We start from the raw sequence: 23,606 nt of genomic DNA, 5'->3' as shown, positions 1-23,606 counted from the left end.
ATAAGAGAAATGTGAATCAAAACCAGAGTAAAATATTGTTTTCCTGTTAGACTGGTGAAAAATAACAAGTTAGACAGTAAATATGGAAGGGAAAGACTTAAGAAAACAAGATAGGAAAATAATTGCTTCCGTATGTTAATGGTAGTGGGTTACAGTGAAACAACACTGTAAAGAACAGTATTATTATGTCAAAATATTTATTATATATATAACCATTGTATTCAATTGAACAAATTCACAAAAGCATTTACCTTTGGATCTAGCTTCTCACTTTTGGAGATCTTTCACATTGGTATAAGTGCGAATAAACTTATTAGCCTTAACTCTAACAACATGCATTTGTTTTAATAAAAGATTTGGAAGAACCTAAATGGTCATCATATGAGGGATTCGTAAAATTGTAGTATTGCTTATTTAATGTAATGTTATCCATCTATATAGTAGAATGGGGAAACTTGAAGTAAGATTATATGAAATATCCAATATATATTATTAAGTGAAATGATCAAGGTATTGTAATTTTATATATAATGTCACATTTTATGGAAAAATGGGAACAATCAGTACAGATATTTATACTTGCTTAAATTCTATAATGATTTTTGTAAATGTCCTCAAATTTTTCAACAATCATTTCATCAAAAGATGACATACATGTGATCTACCTTTGAAACTTGGTAAGTTTGTGACTCACTTGTAAACAACAGAATGTGTCAGAGGTGGTGCTATGTAATTAAGAGTCAGTTTTGTGGACATGCAACCTGTAGATCACATAGAACTCCACATTCATAGGAATCTCATACTTAGTTTAATGCTGTAATCATCAATGTCTTAAAATTCTTAATAATTATTGAAAAAGTGGCTGGGAATCTTCCCTTTGTATTATACTCTGTGTGTAACTGTGGAGGCTGGGCCAATAAAAGCAATGCTGCTTTTACTTTGTTCACTGGAACATTTATGTTGGAACCAGCCCTGAGATGCTCTCTCAAAACTTCAATAACCCTGAATATACTATGAAATTCAAGCTACACAGAGGGGCCATGTTTAAGGGCTCTTATTGACCTTTCAGTCATTTTAGCTTATGGATAAACTTTGTGAGTGAATGAGTCTTCAGTGATTCCAGAAGCCAGCTTTGGAATTACCCCGGCCTTGGAGCTGTCCTGGTGGAAGCCACAGATATCATGGAGCATGGACAGACCATCCCTGCTCTGCCTTGCCGGAATTGAATTACAACCACTATGAGACTTAAAAAAATAAATGACTGTTTCAAGCCGCATAGTTGGGGTAATTTTTTATGTAGAGGCAGTAATCAGAACATTCCATTTGAGAAATTCTGGAATGAAACATAAGAAATTAAACAAGTATTTATTTGTGGAGTATTGAGGTGGAATCTAAGAAAGGAGGAACAAAGCAAGGATCTTTTTACTGTGTAGCTTTTTGTATGTTTGAATATCTGAACCCCTTGAGTGTATTTTTCTTCAAAAATGAATAGAAATATGGAAAAAACCTGAAGCTATTATTTTAGGATGTGTGGGTTGAAGGAAAAATATTTTTGTATTCCTGCAGAGGTGGCATTCTCTGAATATATTTTGCTGCATACTTGGGATCCTTGGCTGAGAGCAAGCCTTGGAGGAGTTAATTTATAACTGGATAGTGAGAGAACTTCAGAGAAATTTGTCTAACTCCAGAAGCATGTTTTTTACATTTCAGCAGAAAGTGATGATTGTACTTGGGAGACATCTTTAGTTTGTAAAAGCTAGTGATACCAAGGCTTATCACCCTTGAATAGGTGTATTTGGTTTCAAAACGCCACAGTGAGAACCTACAAACCTTTCTGTGCCTTCTTCAAGAAGCAAAGATTTTTCTCCCTCCTTTTTCTCCTGTGTACATAACAGAGATTATCTTTTTTTTTCCCCACACCTCACTTATGGATTTTCATTTCATATTTTCTACGTCTGGCTTTCATCTTATTGTTCCAGTGGTAAGGACTTGGTCACAGAGGGATCTATCAGTCCTTGTTTACTATAAGATAATAAGATGTCTCTGATCCTGAAACCCCATGTGCACTTTGAGGATAAAGTTAATAAAAATGAATATTAAAACTCAATAATATATATATATGTGTATATATATATATATATATATATATACACATATATATATACATATATATACACACAAACACACACACATATATATACATTTGATAAAACTATATAAAAAGTTCACATTGAAAAACAAATTTTAGAGTAAAATTTGATCCAAGGAGAGAAGGTAATTTGATTTAAAATGGGAGCACAGAAAGACATGCAGTGCTATTAGCACAAATTTGTTCTTGAGCGTTCAGAGGAGGTGTGTTTCTTTTCATTGTTTTGTTTCACAATTTACATGTGTGTTCCATGTTGTTTATGAACAAAATAGTACTCACTAGGTTAAAGTACATAGTGAGAGACAAGAATATGATGTGGGAGGCTAGTTAGGAGGTAATTGTATTTCTCCTGGAAAGAAAAAAAATGTTGATTTGGACTAGGGACATAAAGAAAGATAGAAATAGTGAGAGATGTGTTTAGTTTGGAGATATATTCTGAAGATAGAGATGACAGTATTTAAACAGGGATGGGGAGAGGAGTGTGAGAGAAAGTGAAGCTTTAAGAAAGATTCCAACTATTGCTGAGCAGCTCAGTGAACAGATTTCTAAACATAGAGATATTGGTGTAACACTACACTGTCTAAAAAAAATTCCAGTTATTGTATATCTAATTTTATTAGTTACAAGATAATAACGCTGTGCTATGATATTAACATTTTTAAACTCTCAGGTGAATATAAAGTTTTCAGTTCATATTCCTGAAACCTTTTTTTCTTTGAAAAAGAGAGGGTGATTAAAAAATATAAATTGTATGCGGCGCCTGGGTGGCTCAGTTGGTTGAGTGTCCGACTTCGGCTCAGGTCATGATCTCACACCCGGTGAGTTCGAGCCCGGCGTCCGGCTCTGTGCTGACAGCTTAGAGCCTGGAGCCTGCTTCGGATTCTGTGTCTCCCTCTCTCTCTGCCCCTCCCCCACTCGCATTCTGTCTCTGTCTCTCTCAAAAATAAATAAGCATTAAAAAAATTTTTTTAAATATATAAATTTTAAGGGTGAAATCAACAGCCATTTTTGTAAACCTATATTTCAGCTAAATATGATATAATTATTTATTGCATAAATTTCCAAATTCTTTTTAAAAACAATGCTAAATATGATAGATTCCTTTAGCTAAAATGCAGCTGCAAATACATGAATAAATTGTTCAAGTTATGGAAATTATTATGGTCCGTTCCAACAAGGTTTCTTGGATAGCAAAATACAGACTTAATGTGTATTTACTATTACTTTGCTCTATTTCTTTCTAACCCAATGGAACTTACTTTTTTTTTTCCCCTTAATGCTCTTCTACCCATTTTCCTCACATTGTTTCAATGATTTTTTCCTCACAGTATAAGGGCAATAAGCAATTAAATATCACCTTCTACCCTGAGACAATACTAACATATCATAGGGTAATGTAAAAACAATGTAATTAAAACCCTGATAGAAGACAAATGATTCATCAAATGATAGAGCTGCAGCTAATTAAAACTATCTAGATTTCTTAATTTTACACCCACGTATATTAAAAATATATTTTCTTAATTCAGTTAGGCCCCAGATATTACAAAGTAAATAACAATCGAAGCAATACTTATTCACACCTATGTCTATTTGCATAAATACACATAAACACACATATTAATAAAGCATGCCTGTTTTTCTTTTGTTTTTTTTTTTTTTTGTATCGTACACTTAAAATGGTATATAATATATTACCTGGGTTTATATGTGTCATAAAATAATGAGAATAATATGCTGACACATTAAACTCAATCCCATGCAAAAAGTCAAGGTTTGTATATTTTGTATTATTAGCAAACAAAGATTAGCATTCTATATTAGTCATTGTTTTTAGTAGAAACTGAAAATAGCTCTAAAAATTAGGCAGAAATGTGATTTATAAAAGAATACCTAAAATTTGACAGAATTAATACCTGCCTTGCTGAGTGGCTTTTAGGAATCGAAATAATCCATTTTAAGTGGCTGATTGATATAAGATAGCTAATAGTATTTATTAGTTGAACTAGAACATTATAGAAATAAATTATGACTTACAAATGAATTTCATAGAATAGTTCTAAAATACAGCATCTGAAAATAATGTCAAAAATGTTTGTTTATCAAGTGCAATCCTCCCAATTACATGGTATATAGTCCAGTCAATCTATAATGTCTTTATTCTTGCCTTCTGGAAAATTGGCATTTTCTGTAATTATTACAAAGAAGCCATAGCATCTCTATGTCCTGAGTAGCTCAAGTATAGAAAAATTAAACATAAACTCTAAAAAAAATCACTGATGTGTACATGTACTAATACATGTGTAATATTCATAAATCTTCTATAATAAAAATATATCAAGAAACACAGTAACTTGATAACAAGTAACATGTCATTTATACATATTTAAGAAAGATAGAATGTGGGTGAGTACTGTAATAATTCAGAGTTGAATATCCTTTTGAGAATTGAATCCAATTTTGTTTTCTTGGGGTTTATATTTATTACCTTATTAGGAATGCCCTGAGTGATAGCTACAAAAGGTAAAATTGAATAGACAAATTCAACCTTGAAGCAAGGAAAACTAAATGAAGATTACTAACTCTAGCATACTAGATTCCAGAGATTATAGAGAACAAGGAGAATAAACTCCAAGTAACACACATCTCTAAACTGTTAGATTCTGAAATTTACAACTAGGTGATTTGGCAGGGTAATTCTTAAAAAGGATTACTACAACAAACATACTGTAATACTCTAAAGTGAGGATTATAGAAATCTGTATTGTGACAGATTATGACTACAGACACCCTGAAAGCAGATTAAAATCCTTTCATAAATATTTTAGCCTTGATACTGAAAAAAGCCATCAAGATTTTGATTGAGTTAGAAATGTCTGAAATGCTGTTAACAAAGGAGTAATAGCTTACATTACTATCCTATGGACATCTGTGCCCTAGAACTAATACACTATTGATCTGGAGAAGTCATAATACAATCAAGTCAAGTGATCTTTTAAGAAGGTGTTTTCTTTCTTCTGGAAATTCCACAGTTATTATTAAATGCAAATGCTACAGAATTGGGACACTTCTATTCAAATTTCTATGGAGGTACTCTATTCCTAGTACAGCTTATATAAATCTGCCTCAATTCCCATTTCAGGTTCTGTGGACTCCTTAAAAACTACCTAACCTACTTCAGTGCTCTTCTTCTTAGCATTTCTGAAGCACTTACTCTCTATATGTTATAGATTATCTCATATGCGTAACTATTTTTTTTTCAATTATATATAACACTCTTTAGACAAGTTATTTCATTTTCTTCTTTGGTGACCTTTCTAACTCCTGGTATATTGTGAGCTCTTAAAAGATAAGACAGTGGGTGGACTACATCTATGTATTTGTGGTATTTGTACATATTATATATATTTATATCTGTAATGTTATATATTCAACTCATTAGCTATGGTTATTTATTTACTTATTTGCTTTTTTAAAAGTTTACTTATTTATTTTGAGAGAGTGGAGAGTGAGAGAGAGAGAGAGAGAGAGAGAGATGAGTGCATGTGAGCACAAGCAGGGAAGGAGCCAAGAAAGAGAGGGAGATAGAGAGAATTCCAAGCAGGCTCTGCACTGCAGCATAGAGCCTGATGTGGAGCTTAAACCCATGAACGATGAGGTGATTATTTATTAACTTTTACTTGCATATTCCAAATAATCATATCTCTATACAAGTGAATAAAATACTGTAAAAACTCTATGGAGTCACTGTGAGTTGGTCTGTGCCATTTACTGTTCTGTATACAGTATCAGTTTACATTTTCTGTTTCTTCATTTCTTCAGTTGTAAGACAGGCATGAATATAGATATATGAATTATAGATAGATTTACATCTGTCTATATAGATTTATATATTTAGGGTAGTGGATTTATTTAATTGTGTTAGAAAAATAAAGTGATGCATATAAGGCACTTAACAGACTTATTCACAGTGAATTTTAAAACATGTTGCTATCATTAATAAAAAAAAAGATAATTTTCTTATAGGACCATATTAACTTTTTTTAAAATTCAGAAGTTAAAGTACTTTAACTTATTGAGGTTTTAATGCAATATCAAACTGTCAGATCATAATATACATGGATGCTACTAATACTGACAATAATTTCTGTTATTGTCTTCATATGATAACATTCTTCTCTAGAAAAAATTGGTTTTAAAAAATTTGTTTTGTGTTTATACATTGCTTATTTAACAAAATTAGAGAAAATTGTAATCTCCACTCTTACTATTTATTTTTTTACTATAGTAACATCAGAAATAATTATTCAAATTAGAACTCTTCATATATATCCGAAAGTATGAATCAACCTAGATATTATATATTGTAAAATCACTAAAAATAAAGGCCCCCAGGAATGCATATCTTTCCATTTGTTAAATGATACTAAAATATTATTGTTTTAAAAGATTATTGGATCTTTGCATTAGATGCATATATATGTTTGATTTTGCATTTTTGTAAGTATTTTATAGAATAAGAAAACAATTGTTCCTTGATTCTGTATCTAAATTATTTAGAAACATTACCAAGGACAAAGGATTTTAAGTAATTTTGAGAATTTATGTTGCCCTGAATCAAAAAAAAAAGAGAGCCGCACAAAATATACTTAAGGTCAAGTTATATAATAAATAGAACAAATGGGCTTTAGTCTATACAGTCCTTTCATTCTTCTTTCAGATATAAAGACAACATACAACAAATAATGTTGTACTTCAAAATACCAATAGGAATTCATTTAAAAGAAATCTTAGTATCGGGGTGCCTGGCTGGCTCTATCAGTTAAGTGGCCAACTTCAGCTCAGGTCATGATTTTGCAATTTGTGAATTTGAGCCCTGCATTGGGCTCTGTACCGACAACTGGAAGTCTGGAGCCTGCTTTGGATTCTGTGGCTCGCTCTCTCTCTGCCCCTCCTCTGCTTGTGCGCTCTCTCTCTCTCTCTCTCTCTCTCTCTCTCTCTCTCTCCTCCCCCTCTCTCAAAAATAAGTAAACATTTAAAAAATTTAAAAAAGGAAATCTTAGTATGAATGCCCAGTAAGAACTGGTGTGATCAAAAACATGAATACACAGTCATAAATATGTATTTGGACCCCTTAAAATATATTGGGATATATCAAAGAAAATAGATACCATTTTTCATGAGACACATAAAGATAATGGTGTTCCTACCTAAGGGAAGGAATATTTATTACTCCTTTTTAATAATGTTTATCTAGTATTAAATATGAATATTTAATAATCCAAAATCATTGTCTCTTTTCATAGTTAGCAAGTGAATTTCTCAAGTGTTGGTCCACACGACAGTGTATCATTCTTTCATTTTCTGTGATATAGATTAAGGTTTCTAATAAAATCCTTTATTTGAGAAAAAAGAGGAAATGTGCTGATTTTTCTCCACCTGCTCGGCTGCCTTCTGGAGCCAGATGCATTTTTTGTGTTTCACTTCTCAGGTTGTGTGCAGGGGCCTAAATTCTAATGACTAAATCATAGATGTTTTCCTCTTGGGGAAGGTGGGTCGAGCTAGTGGCCATCGAGAGTTCAGAATGAAGAAAGAGGTTGGGGATACTTCTTGTGCCCACCGGGCAGCCCCATCTCTCCATTCAGGTTCCCCCTTTCTCTCTCCTTTGTGAATTACTCCCATCAGCATATAAGCATACTCTTTTTCTCCCATATAACTAAAATATAAATCTCTTAATTTCACTTACTATGCTGGCTACTAATATATATCTTTAACACTTTTGTCAAGAAACTTCTTTAAAGAAGTTTTCTAATTTGCCCTCTATTGTTCCTGTTCATTCATTCTTTCTTAACTTACTCACACAGACTTTGACGTCCCTGTTCCTGAATCTAGTGACCAATCCTCAGGTCTTTTCTTCCTTGATTTGTCAGCAGCAGTTGATACAGCTGATTACCCCCCTCCTTCTACATTTTCTTCACGTGGCTTCCATAGCACAACTATTTCCTTAGTGGGTTCTTTTATGACTCTTAGTTGTTGGTTATTTTTTTCTCAGACCTCTTAATGTTGCAGGGTCCCAAGATACCAGCTTTAGGCTTTTGTCTATTTTCTCTACTTTTACCATTCTCTTGATTTCATCCAGTGTCATGATTTTATAATCTTTATATTTATCAATGACTCTCAAATTTGTATATGTAGTCCAGTCATGTGTCCCAAAGTTTATACTCCTAAATGCAACTTACCATTTGATGTTTATCCTCAGATGTCAAAATTGAACTCCCAATCTTCTCCCAGAAATCTGATACAAAATACATTCATAATTTTATGAATAGTAGCTGCTTCAGCTCCACTTTTTCTTTTTCTCACCTTTCTTTCATACTCCACTGACTCCATCAGAAATCCTTTGATTTTTATCTTCAAAATATATTAGAAATAAAGCAGACATCATCTTTATGTCTTAACGGTTTTTTCCCCTTTTTTTCTTGTGTCTCTGTATTTTATTCTCAACACAGTAGTGAGAGCTACTATGGGGATTTATCAAATGATACACTTAGGGTTTCACACTTTTATTGTATGTAGTTAGGGGACTATCCTTGCAAAATAAAACAAAGTCCTTATTAGGTGCTGGTTAATGATATTTCATGCAAAGGCAATAACACATTTGTAAAACTGAATATTTTAATAACATTTCAGGCCTAGAAACCCTAATGCTCCAAATCCATGCCCAGAATGATCTTGAGGTATTTGGTTCCACTTTGTGCACATAACAGGAATTGTTTTTAAATTAACCATGAGAGACACTTGCCCAGTTGCTGGTAGAACATATAAAGGAATAGGAAAGAAAGGATGCTTAATTTATTTCCTTTTTGTATAATACTGATTCATATATTCATTTTATCAATTAATTTAATAAATACTTTTTTGAAGCAATACTATCATGTTTACACACATTGTATAATTCTACAAAATATACAAGTATGAATAGTAATTAGTAGCTTAGGTTAATAATTTTTTATTTCCATTTTAATGTTATATTTTCAAGTTTTCTTAAATTTTAATTGAATTACTCAAAAAGTGTTCAATTATTCCATTTTCATACCTCTTGTTGAACTTATGTGGCATGTCTTAGCACTTAGGGAATGTCACTTTAATTACACACAGAAATAAGTGTGCAAGACTTTACTTGAGACAAAACAAATAAAATTGGGAATCCTGCAACTCCGTTCCTAATCTTCAGTTTGAACCTAATTCACTTCAGGAACAACTTTTAGACAGTTTTGCACAGGTTGATGATGCAGCTGTTTATACTTAAACAGATTTTTTTTTAAACTAAAAACAGTCAAGAGTGAAAGTTAAATGCTTCATTTTATTGTATACTATGTGTAAATGCTTTATTTCCAAGTTTGGCACTCACAGTTTTTATGGCAAGAGAATGACCTTGCTTTTCCTACATTTTTTATTTCCTAAGGAAAACTCACTAAGCCTTTCACTACAGTTCATTACATTGACATTGCCAGGACAGTCAAGTCTCCCTAAGAGCCAGAGTGGATGAAAACTTCAAAGTTTTATATTTATATCTTGATTCACTCTGCTTAGATTTATCACGTTGTGACAAATTTATTACCAGAGCTTTGCCCACTCTGAAGATTCTGATAGTGTTTCATTATGAAATATAAAATATGTCTACAGGATCATACAAACACCCTATGATTGAGTGTGGTCTTTGCTAGATATCAAAAAGGCTACATTGTATCACATTGTTGGTAGAGTTCCTATTTTATATCCTTGATTTTATTTTTATGTGGTTTTTGACCTATTCTCTGATAGCTTTTTAAGAGGAAGTCCGATCTGTGCTCTTTCCTCATATTTTCATAATGTGTCTCTGAATAAATTTTGACATGGCTGTTAGATTGTCTATTTATGGTAGTCATGTGGTGGTTGGTAAGAATGGAATCACTTCTTTGCTTTGTGTTTTCTCTAGAAATTAAAATTAGTTGAGCTTTTTTGCTCTATCTCAATGTTGTGGTTGATATATAAATTGTATTTCATTTAATTAAATTGAAGAATGCCACATACTATATCTTTTCAGCTAGAAAGTATTGTGCTCATTGCAAAGAAAAATGTGTCACTGAGCAGTACCAAAGGTATTTTACATTAGGGAAAAATAAAACTTAAGGAAAATAGAGTTACTGACAAGAACAGCAAGTTATATTTATAAATTTAGAGAAAAACTACCTAGAATAACTTTAACTTGACCTTAATCATCTAATAGGGAGATAAAAATCCCTTTTGTATGTTCCCTTGATTGCTATTATCCACCCCTCCAAAATAATTTTAAAAGGCTTATTAAACACATTTTAGGAGAAGAAAAAATCTGACCTCTAGGAGTACAAATTGTATAGAATGCTCAACTTGAACAAAAAGTAAATACTGTTGATTAGAATTTCTAGTTTGCTATTTGTATAGAATCTTTTGTGATACTTAATAGATATTCTGTCATGATGTATTTGAAATATTTAGGGAGGTTCAGCTGAAATGATCCAACTAGCAAACTCATTGGCTGAGAACTGCAGCCATCTAAATACAATGTTTTGAAGAACTATACTTCTCTTTGCCATGCTTCTTTCACCCAGCCTTAAATTTCAGATAGTGTATACATAGACTGGTAAAGGAAGAAATATAATTTGATAGTCAATAAGATCAGTAGAATTAGCCATTTAATCAGTGAAGTGTCAGGAAGCTGAATAAATCATACATTATTGTTATTTCTAAAACATATCAATTATATTTTAATTATTGAAATTATGAAAGGGATTTCACAAATTTTATGAATTTAATGAAAGGTTAAATTATAAAAGGAAATATTTTAATAGGATTGGGAATTTTTTTGGTTATGGATTTTGATTCATTTCATAACTTTTAAACTATTATAGATGTTGCACATTATGTTTTTGCTTGATATGTAATTGTATTTAGTCGCAAACTATACACTGCATGCCTTTTAATTTTTTTTGTTGCTTTAATTTAACTCAAATCGCATACTTATAAATTTTTTTCAAGCAACTTAAGAAAATATTATTCATTGTTTTTTTAGGTGTGTTTCAAATCAAATGATTGGCACTTACCACATGGGTATCTGTAGGACTCTACTGAATCTTTCTATGTCCATTTGTCTTATTGTCAAATGCCTAAAAGATTGTTATGAGATTTGAATGAGCTAACATTTATAAAGAGCCTAGAACATTGTCTGGTAAATGTTATATGGAATATAATCATAATGTAAATAATTTTCATCTATCATTATTTGCATGTTTATGACAATAATATTTTCTTTATCTAATGGAACTTTTATATCTTTTTGTTTTCTATTTTGATTTTATTCCATATAACTTAAATTTCTATTCCAATCTCTTTATCTCTTAGAAAAATTTTTTTCAATTCCTCCCATTTTGTTAAAGTTAAATTTATTTTGGATTTATCTTGGATTATCTTAACCAAACTTTTTCCCTTAGCTTTTATCTTAACCTAACTGTTGTATCCACATACTCTCCCTGGAGGATGTCATGCAATGCTCTAACCATAAAATAAAAAAAAAAGCCAACTATATAGTACTAACTTACAAATTTAAGTTCTAACTCCCACTTCTCTCTTGAACCACAGAACCACACATAAAACTACCTGTCACATTTCCATTTGTTTGTCCAGTTGGCATCTTGAACTTACCATGCCCAAATGGATTTCTTGTATGGCCTCAATCTCCACGAGCTATTCCTGCACGTTCATCTTTCCCAAATGTTTGCAAATAGCAACTAAACTGCTCTCCACTTAGTTGCTCATTCTGAAAACGTAGGAGCCATTTTGATTCCACTCATTCCTTCCCACTTCACAGTTAATCCTTCAAAGAGTTCTTATTTTTTTTATTTTTAAAATTTTATGTATTTATTTATGTATTTATTTATTTATTTATTTATTTATTCATTTATTCATTTATTTCAAGAGATAGAGAGAGAGAGCGAGCAGGGGAGGGACAGAGAGAGAGAGAGAGAGAGAGAGAGACTCTCCAGCAGGCTCTGCGCTGTCAGCACAGAGCCTGATGCGGGGCTTCAACTTAGGAACTATGAGATCATGACCTGAGCCAAAAACAAAAATTGGACACCCAACTGACTGAGCCACCCAGGTGCCCCATCCTTCAAAGAGCTTTTAGACTTTACTTCAGAATAAATGTCCAATGTGTTCATTTTTTTCCATCTTCACTATTGTCACTCTTGTGTAAGATTTTTATTTTTCATTTTGATTTTTATGGTATACTAACTCAGTTCTCTATTTACCTCTGTCCTCTTTATGATGTGCTTCTTACAAAACCTAAATGTGTTTGATAATTTCCTTCATGTGTTGGAACTCTCCATGTTTGGCTTTATGTTTTTTCTACATTTAGAAGACTATTTTAAAGTCTAAACCTACATGATCTGCCACCTTTATTTCAGATTGTATCTCTGTGATTTATTGTGACTTATAATAAGAAAAATATATTTAGTCTTTATCCCAGTTTCTGGCAGAACCCCTAAAACCCTGGGAATTTCCTAAGTGCTGCGGGCAGCAAAGGTGTCTTTTGTTATGTTAAGGTGGCTTTTGGACTGCATCTAAGGATAGGGCTGTTTGCCATGGGGCCTAGAATGAAGTGTTGGAACTTTTCATGGACTTTGAATCAATCATCAATGAACAATGATGCAATTAATCACACCTATACGATGAAGCCCCATAAAAACCCAAAAAGAGCAGGGTTCAGAGAGCTTGCAGGTTGGTGAGAACAGTTCCATGTGCCACAGTCTAGGTCTCAGACTGCACCAGGAGGAAAGAAGTTCTAAATTAATCCTGCATTGTCACTGGTTTACATTAATAGAATAAATTAATTTGGATGTAGATAATACTCTATTTGTAGATTAAATTATAAGCACTTAACAAGAAAGACTTTATAATTTTTACTGAATGCATATGGTAAGTCAAATACACCCCTTAAGCTCTTTAACATGTATTAATCAATACATATTAACATATATTAACTGTCTTAGTCCCTTCAGGCTGCTATCACAAAATGCCATAGACTGGGTGGCTTATAAACATCATAAATTTATTTCTCACAATTCTGGAGGCTGGGAAATCCAAGATAAAGGCACTTGCAGGTTCTGTGTCTGGTGAGTCCATTATTCACAGATGGCTCCATCAAGATATAACTTCATATACCACAAGGTACAAATGAGCTCTTTGGGGTCTTTTTTATTATTAAGGGCACTAATCCTATCCATGAGAGTTCTGTCTTCACAACCTAATCATGTACTAAAGGACCTAACATCTTACTACCATCACAACATGAATTTGGACACATACTAACTAATATTCACACCTATGAGTTTGCATATTTAAACTCATATTCACAAGAAATCTATGATTAGAGTTACTCATATTAATCTCTATATTACAGATAATGGAACTGCAGCAATGAAGGGTTAGAGAATTATATCACAATTATAAAACCAGTCAAAGGAAAAATTAGTATCAAATGCTTAATAAGGGTTCATGGTTATTCTAAAACAAGGGCTCATGGTCTTTAAGCTATCAGATCCATAAAGATAGAATTTGTTTTGTGCTTTCTTGTTTGTGATGCTTAGCTTTTATCCTACCATGTTACTAAGATATATATATATACACACATATAGTAATTTTGAATATATATTATATATGTGTATATATATATATATATATATATATATATATATATATATTGTAATTGTCAATTATTTAATCACCTTTCCCCTTTTCCATTGTCTACTACTCAGAATTCCTACTATAACCCAAGGACTATTACTGATGCAAGAGAGATTCCTAAATAAACTAAATTTGAAATACAAAAATATTACAAATGTTTTCTCAGCTGTATATTTGACAAAGTCTAAGAAAATGAGAATGTGATAATACATTTTGAAAGCAATTCCCAATGACCAACATATTTGCCAAATTGAAAATTTATTAAATATAAACTAAAAAGCTAGGTAAAAGTGACCTGTTCCCCTCAATGTGATTTTGGGCATTCCACATTCCTGACAGTGAATTTCAGCAGCACAATCCTACCTTGGTGTATTTTGAGTTTTGGTATTTACAAAAATTATATTAGGAAGTAGAAAAGTTGTCAGGAACAATCCATTAGAGATATCAGGAAAAGCAACTTTAGTATTTAAAATAATTATATTTAGGTACTGAGGTTATGAGCCTCAAGGAAAATTTTGGCATACATTTTTCCCTGTTTATAATTTATTTAATGTGATTTATCTTTTTCCATTTAGAGAATTCCTGCTGCTTGCTTTATAGTAGTATTTTGCATAGATGTTGCTATAGGTGACATTCATTGTTGTTACATATTTTATTCATGATTAATATGCAAATATTTTCCAAAGAAAATTACTATATATATTTGATAAAATGCAACATATATTATTTTTAAAAATTAAAATAAGATACATATTTAAAAGAAACACAGTCCTGTCTTCAGAGACTGCTTTAAGACCTATCCCTGTTTAATATATTTGTTGATTTCTTTGTTCATTGAACTACACAGGCTGTAACACCCTGGTATCCTTCTAGTCTGAGTACAGCATGCAGCAAATGATTTCAAATTGTGAACAGTAGGTAGCCCAGCTTTGTGAACAGACCTGGAAATCACAGTAGATGCTTTTCTGTTCTTGGTTAAAATTGGACACCCTCTCCAATTCACATTGTCCAGATTGTACTATACATATTATTGTTGATTGTAATGGCTAAAAAAGATGACCAAATTAATGGTAATGTAAGGGTCTGGATATTATAACAAGTTGAATTTGGTAAGCTTTTAAAAAAAAATTGTATAATGTTCCTTTCCTGCTTTCAATCTGTTACAATTATGATACACCTTAATCTCAAATTCTCCCCACTGTGATAAATATACTTGGCTCCCAGCAAAGACTATATTCTAAGGCTAATATGATATTGAATGTTTTTTGTATCCTTTTATATTTTAACATTGTCTCTAATATAACATTGGTAAGTATCTTATCTCTTATTGACTAGTTTATTACAGTAGAGGGTAAATTATTTCTATTTTACACCAGCATTATGAATATTTTCATTGCAAATAAATTCAGTTTTCTTTCTTAACTTTCTAATGAGCATCAATACATTATTTAGTTCTTCAATGATATATTTTTATCAGAATCTTCAAATATAAAATTTTAAAACAGTTTGTTGCAAATTTTGAGACTAGTTTTCTGACATACTATATTAATTTCTTATCACATTTGTTAATGTAACTAGTTTTACTATAAAATACATACAAATTTTCTTTCTATTTGAGGCTATGATTCAAGCTCAATAAAAAATTAAAATAATATGAATATCTTTCCAACTTTTCCTTACAAAAGTGGAGAAGCTTGTATCCAGTAAGGCCGAAGACAGATGAGTTCTAAGATGAAACAACTCTGTTTCCTTCAGAATATACAATGCACAAGCTAAATTTCAATAGGTCCTGAAAACCTTTTAATCCATCTTTCCCCAAACCTCTTTAATTATGTTGCGTCTCTATTGCCTTCTCTCTTCTTTTCCTGAATTGTTCCTCTTCTCTTCTCAACAATTTAAAGCCAATAAGCTGAACACACATAGTTCACTCCATAGGTAACATGAACTTTACAGTTAGACCTATTGAGGTAAAATCTCCACTCACCATTACAGCATTGTTGGCTCTATATGTTAGTTTTTCTCTCTGAACTTCAGTTTCCCTATTTGCACATGTATAATTAAATATTTATTCTCTTTTCCATCTCTTCTTTTATGTCTTGAAAGTAACATGAATGCTTTCAAATTTGCTAAAATGACATGTCACCATGTCATTTTAATAGCAAATATTATAATAAATATTATAATATTTATTTTTGTGAACCTGGTTCCTGGACTCAATCACTTACTTTATATCCACTATGTGTCTAATAGGCTACGGTGTTTTAACAACTAAATAGGAGAGTATGTAACTAAATAGGAGAGTATGTGACTAAACACAAAAATATCTGTTAGTAGAAAAGAGCTCAAAGTTGACCAGTGTAGATTTAACAAAGAAGGTGACTGTTGATTTGTGACTTAAAGCAAAGGTTTAATTTGTGTTTTTTTGTAAGCTTGGGTAGTAGAATAAAAAAATAGTATAGATTTATCATTCTGGGGCCATTCATGATATAGAAAGTATATAGTGGATTAGACAAAAAAAATTATTGGTAAAAATCATTAAACTATGATAGAAGAGTGGCCATAAGGTATAATGAAAGCCTTTATGGTACCCTATGGCTGAGGGAAAGTACTCAAAGGAGAACAAACTTGAAGGGGTTTCCTCCCAAGGCTGGGGTTCAGACCTCAATGAAAAAAGCATAGTTCAATCTACTGGATAGTGGCAAAATTTACTGATTTGTCCAAGCAAGAGCTGGTCCACAGTAAGTGAATAAGCAAGAAGCAACCCCTCCATGTGCAGTCAGGAAGCAAGCAGGAACTCTTGACTTGTCCTGTGCAAGATGTTGGGTGCAGGAAGTTGAAGAGGCAGTTGGCTACGTAACAACCTATGGGGAACAGGCAGAACATACCTGGGCTTGCAGAGGTAGTAAGTGTGGTTCAATATGGGGGCTCTCCTGGCTACGCATATGTTTACAGAAGGGAATCAGGAAGGCTATGCAGTCAGGAAGATTTTGAGGCACTGATTTTTGTGTTGAGAGGGTCACAGAGAAATTTGTCACCAAGCCAAGGTTGCAAGGTCATCCAGGGATCATGTTTTGCACACATAACTGGGGCAGGCATGATGGTCTGTTCTCACATTCAGATAGCTCACAGCACCAGGAAACTGCATGAAAACCCCTTCTTCCTGCAATGTCTCTACAACATTGAGAAGCTTAGCACAGTGCTTATTTTAATGGAGAAATGCTTAAAAGAAATCTGTTATCAAAGCATACACTGTAGAGTAAATCTGGAGGTGAGATAATAAATTAGTAATTGACACAGAAGTAGAGATTGCTGAGATATACTCCCTGATGTTACATACTTCCTTTGTGTCTTTAAACTTTTTTTTCTACCTCGTAAACATGCATAGACATGAATTTTTGTAGATTGTCTTTCAATGATGTATTGCATTCAAAACGATTTCAAGTATTTTAGTAGCTTTTATATGCTTTGAAAATATCCACTACCAAGTAAAAAATAGAGAGGAAAGGGCAAGAGAAATGTTTTTGATGACAAACCTGTAAGCAGTTTTGCATTCATTTTATTTAGTTTCTGAAATAGAACACTGAAATTAGTGTTCAAATTGTTACTAACAATTATAATGCCCATTGTATAATAAGGAAGGGGACTAGAATTAGTTGCTAAGGTTTTCCAAAGCCAACACCTACTGTATACCACAGTCCTTTATGATATACCAAGATAAAATTAACATGTGATACTCAATATATTCATTTTCAATTATCTTTGATTTCAGAAAAGACTGAAAAGAACATGCCTGTACCTATTTTCCAAGATTTCTTTTGTCCTACAGTTCACTGGCTCCAAGGTAATTGATTAGTAGAAAGAAAAATGGCATTTGTGAAATTTTTCTGTCAGAACAAACATATTATAGGATACATATGCATTCTAAACATGTGAGGTGACTTACTTACATTATAATCAGCCATTCTTTTTTTCCTTAACAAGGTGAGTTGACATTGCCATGTATTGATGCCATCATTAAAATGCCAGTGAAGTTGTGTTCTTTATTGCTAATTAGGAAGTCTTTTAATAAAACTGAAGTCCATTGCCACTAATTACTATCCTAATAGAATATGTCTATATACATACTGATTGCTTGAAATACACCTTGCTTTTAGTGAGATGAGAAATGGCCCTTACAGGGATGTGGCATTGGCTCATTATTTTTTTCTTCGAACAGCAAGGAAGAAGAGCATGAAACAGAAGGAGAAGGGAAGGAAGAAAGGAAAGAAAGAGAGATAGTGGTGGTGCTCAATATTGTAAATCCCTTAGAACAACAGAATAATTGACTTTGAGCTGTGGTAAATATAAAATGTAAATTTCCATTAAGTCATCTTGCAAACCTAGGAGGGCATGCATTTGGTAGTATGCATGTTTGTATTTTGTATGTTCCTGAAGTAATATGCATCTTTTTGACTGTGTATATTTTGGCTAACATAAATCTTTCCTTTACCACACAAGGAAAGAATGAAAATAAAGCAAGAAAATAAAAAGAAACAAAGGGAGGTAATTGGATAAAAGGGTAGAAGAACATTGACTGAATATGTATACTTTGCTCGATTCTAGTCCCAAGCCCATCAACAGCTTTCACATTATTTATATCATTACACTCTCTCTGTGCTACAGTTCCAACAATAGGAGGTGAAATATGAAATACTTGGTGATTTCTAGTTGTAAAATTATTTTCTTTGGCAGTCATTTGTGATGACTTCATTTTGAAAGCTCAGTTTAATGTATCACCAAAGAGTGGTGAAAAATTATGTGCTAGTCATCTTACGTGGCCATCGCAGTTACTTTTATTATTAACCCAATAAATGTATGACAGTTCCAATTTTATTGATTAGAAAACAATGTTTGAGAAAAGCTAAATATGTTTTTCTTGGCAGTTGGCTCAAAGATAAGGGAAATGCACTGCTCTTTGAGAAGTCCCAGTAATTTGTACATTTCCCTAAGACATTGAAGAAAAATTCATATTATAGAAAGCAAAAAGTAGTCTACTAAAGATAAAATTTAGTAATAGCCAGATTTTGTCTACCAGGGTTTTCACCCCTTCATTTGGCTTACAAGTTCAGAATTTTCCAAGATGCATACAAGATGATATTCTTACCATGAGTCCATTTTGGGATTTGAGTCTAGGTCTTACTCTAAATATCATGCTCGTTCTATGATAAGAACTGTTTTTGGGGCGACTGAGTGTCTCAGTCCGTTGAGCATCCAACTTTGCTCAGGTCATGATCTCTCAGTTCATGGGTTCACGCCCTGTGTTGGGCTCTGTGCTGACACCTCAGAGCCTGGAGCCTGATTCAGATTCTGTGTTTCCCTCTCTCTCTGCCCCTCCCCTGCTCCAGCTCTGTCTCTGTCTCTAATCCCTAAAAAAAAAGTTAAAAACATTAAAAAAGATCTTTATAAGAACTGTTTTCAATCTATGTCAAACATTCCACTAATAACTGATTCTATTCCATTTTTAATAGATAGTTTAACCATTTGTATAACTGAAATAAATACATAACACTGGCTTATCAAATGTTAACACCAGCAATGAGTCAAATTATTTTTGTGCCAAACTTAGTATAAATTTTCCTGCCATCTTGGTACACACACACACACACACACACACACACACACACATACAGCTTTAGATGCTAAGTCCAAAGAGCTCCTGTGGGAATGAAAAGTATTCTGAGAAGGAAGAAGGCAATTATTATAAAAGTATTCTTCCATGCTAAGGTTTTATTCAGCAGTGATTTAAGGGCCATTTATAATACTAAAACTATTATATAATGAAATCAGAAAAATGGAGATTAAAATAGTTATGGGAAGTCATGTGGCTATTAGTGGAAACACCAAAGTAATGAGCAAAACTTTGGGTATTAAAATTAAACCTGAAAGAAATATTTGCATATCTCACAGATAATACCCAGGCAATCCTTATAAAATGTAGAATCACTTCCAACATCAGTTAAAAGATGTTTTCTTTTTATTTTCCCTAACTTTATGTTTATTCATCAAATAAGTAGTTATAGTTGTATTTGTAAAATCTAAATGTGTTACCTATTATGAGTCAGACCCCATCCAGGGTTTTAGGATTAAAACTGTAAAAAATATAAAAAATAATGTGTATTCTAGTTTCATAGAACATACCTTCTAGTGAAAAGGACAAAGGCAATTAATTATGATAGACTAAATTCTGTAATTGTTTTAAAAGAGTGGTATGATTTACTAAATTATAACAGGAAACCAGTTTATAACAGGAAACATAGTGATCCATGTAAAGAAAATTGCAAGTATAGTCCAGGAAGTGGAAAGGGAATGACAATGGAGCTTTTCAAAGATGAGATCATATGAAGTGGGAGAGAAAATAACAGATAAGGGTCAATGGCAGCCAGAGTGCTGGGCATGTGGGACATTTACACCACGATAAGGCTTTGGATATGATCGTAAATATGTCAAGAAAGCTCATGTTGAGTCATGGCAAAAACATACTTTCTTAGAAGTCTTTATTTTTTAGGATGGAGAGTGGTTCAGAGAATTGAATTTTAATCACATAGCCTCGGAATAAATAATGAGATTTCAGAATTTCTAAGATATTTTCTCCATATCCTGTTTTTTTATTGTGGTTTTTATTTATTTATTTGTGTTGGAATCAGACCCAATTCTCACTGGTCCTTCACTTTAAATATTTTACATTATAATTGGGATATTATCTCATATTTACTAATTTATTCCTGAAATTCAAAGGAAGGTATGGGGTTCTCTAAATAGATGTCTATTCTTTAGAGAGAGCAAATTCATACTATTCAGCAATCAAACCATCTTTTTTTTAACCAGCGTTCTAAGTTTATTAAAATCAATGTCAGGGGCACCTGGGTTGCTCAGTAGGTTGAGCGTCCCACTTCCGCTCAGGACATGATCTCGCGGTTTGTGGGTTTGAGCCCCGCTCGGGGCTCTGTGCTGACAACTCAGAGCCTGGAGCCTGCTTCAGATTCTGTGTCTCCCTCTCTCTCTGCCCCTCCCCCACTCATGCGCGCGCGCTCTCTCTCTCAAAAATAAATAAACATTAAAAAATTAAAATATAATTCAGATCAATGTTTTCTTTATTCTAGTTTACTTGACCTGCAATTTTAAAAACAGCTAGCAACATTTTATCTCTATGTCAGTAATGAAAGATGATGCCAACAAAATTTTATCCTTTGTTGTCCTTTTTCTTCTCTCAAGGTGAAAAACAGCCTGCAATGGTAAGAATGGGGTGTGTGTGTGTGTGCGCGTGCGTGTATGTATGTATGTGTGAATGCAGAAATATATCATAGAAGGATAAGAACTGAAATCAACTATTGTAAATCAACTCAATCTATATATACTGAGCATAAATCCTGTATAATTTCCAGACCAGTTAGTATAGGCCATACAAAGATCTCCATCTGTTTAAAATGGGGTTGTGAATAGGAGGGATAAACAATACAATTTACTTAACAATCACATGCTAAATCATGGTTAAAATGAATTGTTTAGTAATGCAAACTGTAATTGATCTTATTTATTTCAATTCTAGGATTTAAATAGTTTTATGCCTCTAGAAATGTTATGTAAATTTTAGTAATCATTTTTGTGCTAATTTACCCTGTAAGTAATGTGCTTATTCCTTTACATTTTTTCCCCTTTCAGTCTTATTTCTTATGCCTTTCCATTTAACTTTTATCTTCTTTGCATTTTAAGATTCGTATCTTTTTTTGGAATATATTTGTTTACATAAACACACCTTCAGACTTTATTGATAGAAATCAATTCAGTTATCACATGAGTTAATTACAAGACTGGCATAGTTTAATTGTGTTTCATTGATAAATATAAGTACAAATTAGAGAATTTTGTCAATCTCTGGAGGCAAATAAATTGCGATTATAATTTACACAGTATGAAACCAGCGTATCGGGCGTTAAATACATCCAGTGCCTTATGGCTATCAGCACTAATTCTGTCCCTTGAGAAACTATGTCACTGGCCAGAATTCCCACTCACCATTAGTAAGGATATAGTTTTCTAGAGGCTAATTCACAATGGAATTGTTTTTCACATGGAATTGTAATTTACATGGAATTGTTTTTCACTATAATTAATTCAGCTACATTACAATTGCATAAAACAGGCACCGGGGTGGCTCAGTGGTTAAGCAGTCGACTCCTGATTTTGGCTCAGGTCATGATCTTACCATTGTGGGATCAAGCCCCGCATCTATCTCTCTGCGCTGACAATGTGGAGTCTGCTTGGGATTCTCTCTCTCCCTCTCTCTCTGCCCCTATCCAGCTTGTGCTCATGCATGCCCTCTCTTTCTCTCTCAAAATAAATAAATAAAAATTAACAAAAAAATACATAAAACATGGAAAAGAGCAGGACAGGTTGAAGCACATTTCTAATCCACATGTTGTAAGACTCATATTAAGATAGAATAAGCATAGTAAGCAATATTAGTTTTTATATAAAATAGTACTTATATTTGCATTGGAATTAATGATTAATGTTACAAATAAAATCTGGTATTTATGTTTATATGTCATAGAAATTATTTTTGTTTGTAATTTTATGTTAAATGATAAAATCATTTTTATTATTCATACTGTGCCTTGTCCTAAAATAATTCTGGTATCCTAAGAACTTGCATCAGGATTTAGAACTAGACACTTGGGAGTCAAATTTATTTGCAAGACTGAGAGTGATGAAATAGAGAATATAAAGGCATGAAAGTCAGACGTTCCCAGGAGGGAAGTTTATTTACAGATCTCAACATAGGGATCACAATGACTTCAGAGGCCTGCAGGTAATATAAATGTGTGAAGTATCTGGGTATGAGAAATAAATAGCTGTTGTTCCAATGAACTAGAGAGCACATCAATTCTATAAAGTTATTCATCTTATTAAAAAGAATAAAAACCAAATCAAAAAACCCTGTTGGCCAAGTAAAATAAGTCAGCTGGTCAGATTCAGATCAGGATGCACCAATTTATAACAAAATCATATCAGTCCTCTATTTGTTTCTGTTTATGGACATTTGCACATAAATTATTAATAATTTATTAAAATAAATAATATATAAATACTTGTCTTAGAGAGTTTTTTATTTATTGAATGGATAACTTGATACTAGTCTGTAGGCAAATTGACACTGTTGAAATGCTTATGAATATGGTCTTTTATGTAAATTCAATATTTTCCTGTGTTTATTTGCATATATATATATTTCATTTTGGTCAAAACTTGTCATTTTCTGTCTTTTAATTTTTTTATTTTTTATTATTATTATTTTTTTAATATGAAATTTATTGTCAAATTGGTTTCCATACAATACCCAGTGCTCATCCCAACAGGTGCCCTCCTCAATGCCCATCACCCCCTTTCCCCTTCCTCCCACCCCCCATCAACCCTCAGTTTATTCTCAGTTTTTAAGAGTCTCTTATGGTTTGGCTCCCTCCTCTCTAACTTTATTTTCCTTCCCCTCCCCATTGTACCCCAATGTTTATAGCAGCACTTTCAACAATAGCCAAATTATGGAAAGAGCCTAAATGTCCATCAACTGATGAATAGATAAAGAAATTGTGGTTTATATACACAATGGAATACTACGTGGCAATGAGAAAGAATGAAATATGGCCTTTTGTACCAACGTGGA

At 32.6% G+C, this 23,606-nt stretch overlaps 1 long non-coding RNA gene across 1 annotated transcript in view; it reads left to right on the top strand.

The window, feature by feature from the left end:
• Positions 1 to 18,522, top strand: part of LOC122217029 — a 93,937-nt gene extending 75,415 nt beyond the window's left edge. Inside the window, exons 2-3 of the long non-coding RNA XR_006201259.1 lie at positions 17,679 to 17,750; positions 18,126 to 18,522. This is a non-coding gene — a long non-coding RNA (uncharacterized LOC122217029). The remainder of the gene's footprint in view (positions 1 to 17,678; positions 17,751 to 18,125) is intronic.
• The last annotated feature ends 5,084 nt before the right edge of the window (positions 18,523 to 23,606 follow it).

This window comes from Panthera leo, chromosome B1, assembly GCF_018350215.1.
Source record: "Panthera leo isolate Ple1 chromosome B1, P.leo_Ple1_pat1.1, whole genome shotgun sequence".
In the NCBI taxonomy this organism is placed as follows: Eukaryota; Metazoa; Chordata; class Mammalia; order Carnivora; family Felidae; genus Panthera; species Panthera leo.
This window is presented reverse-complemented; position numbering and strand designations above follow the sequence as displayed.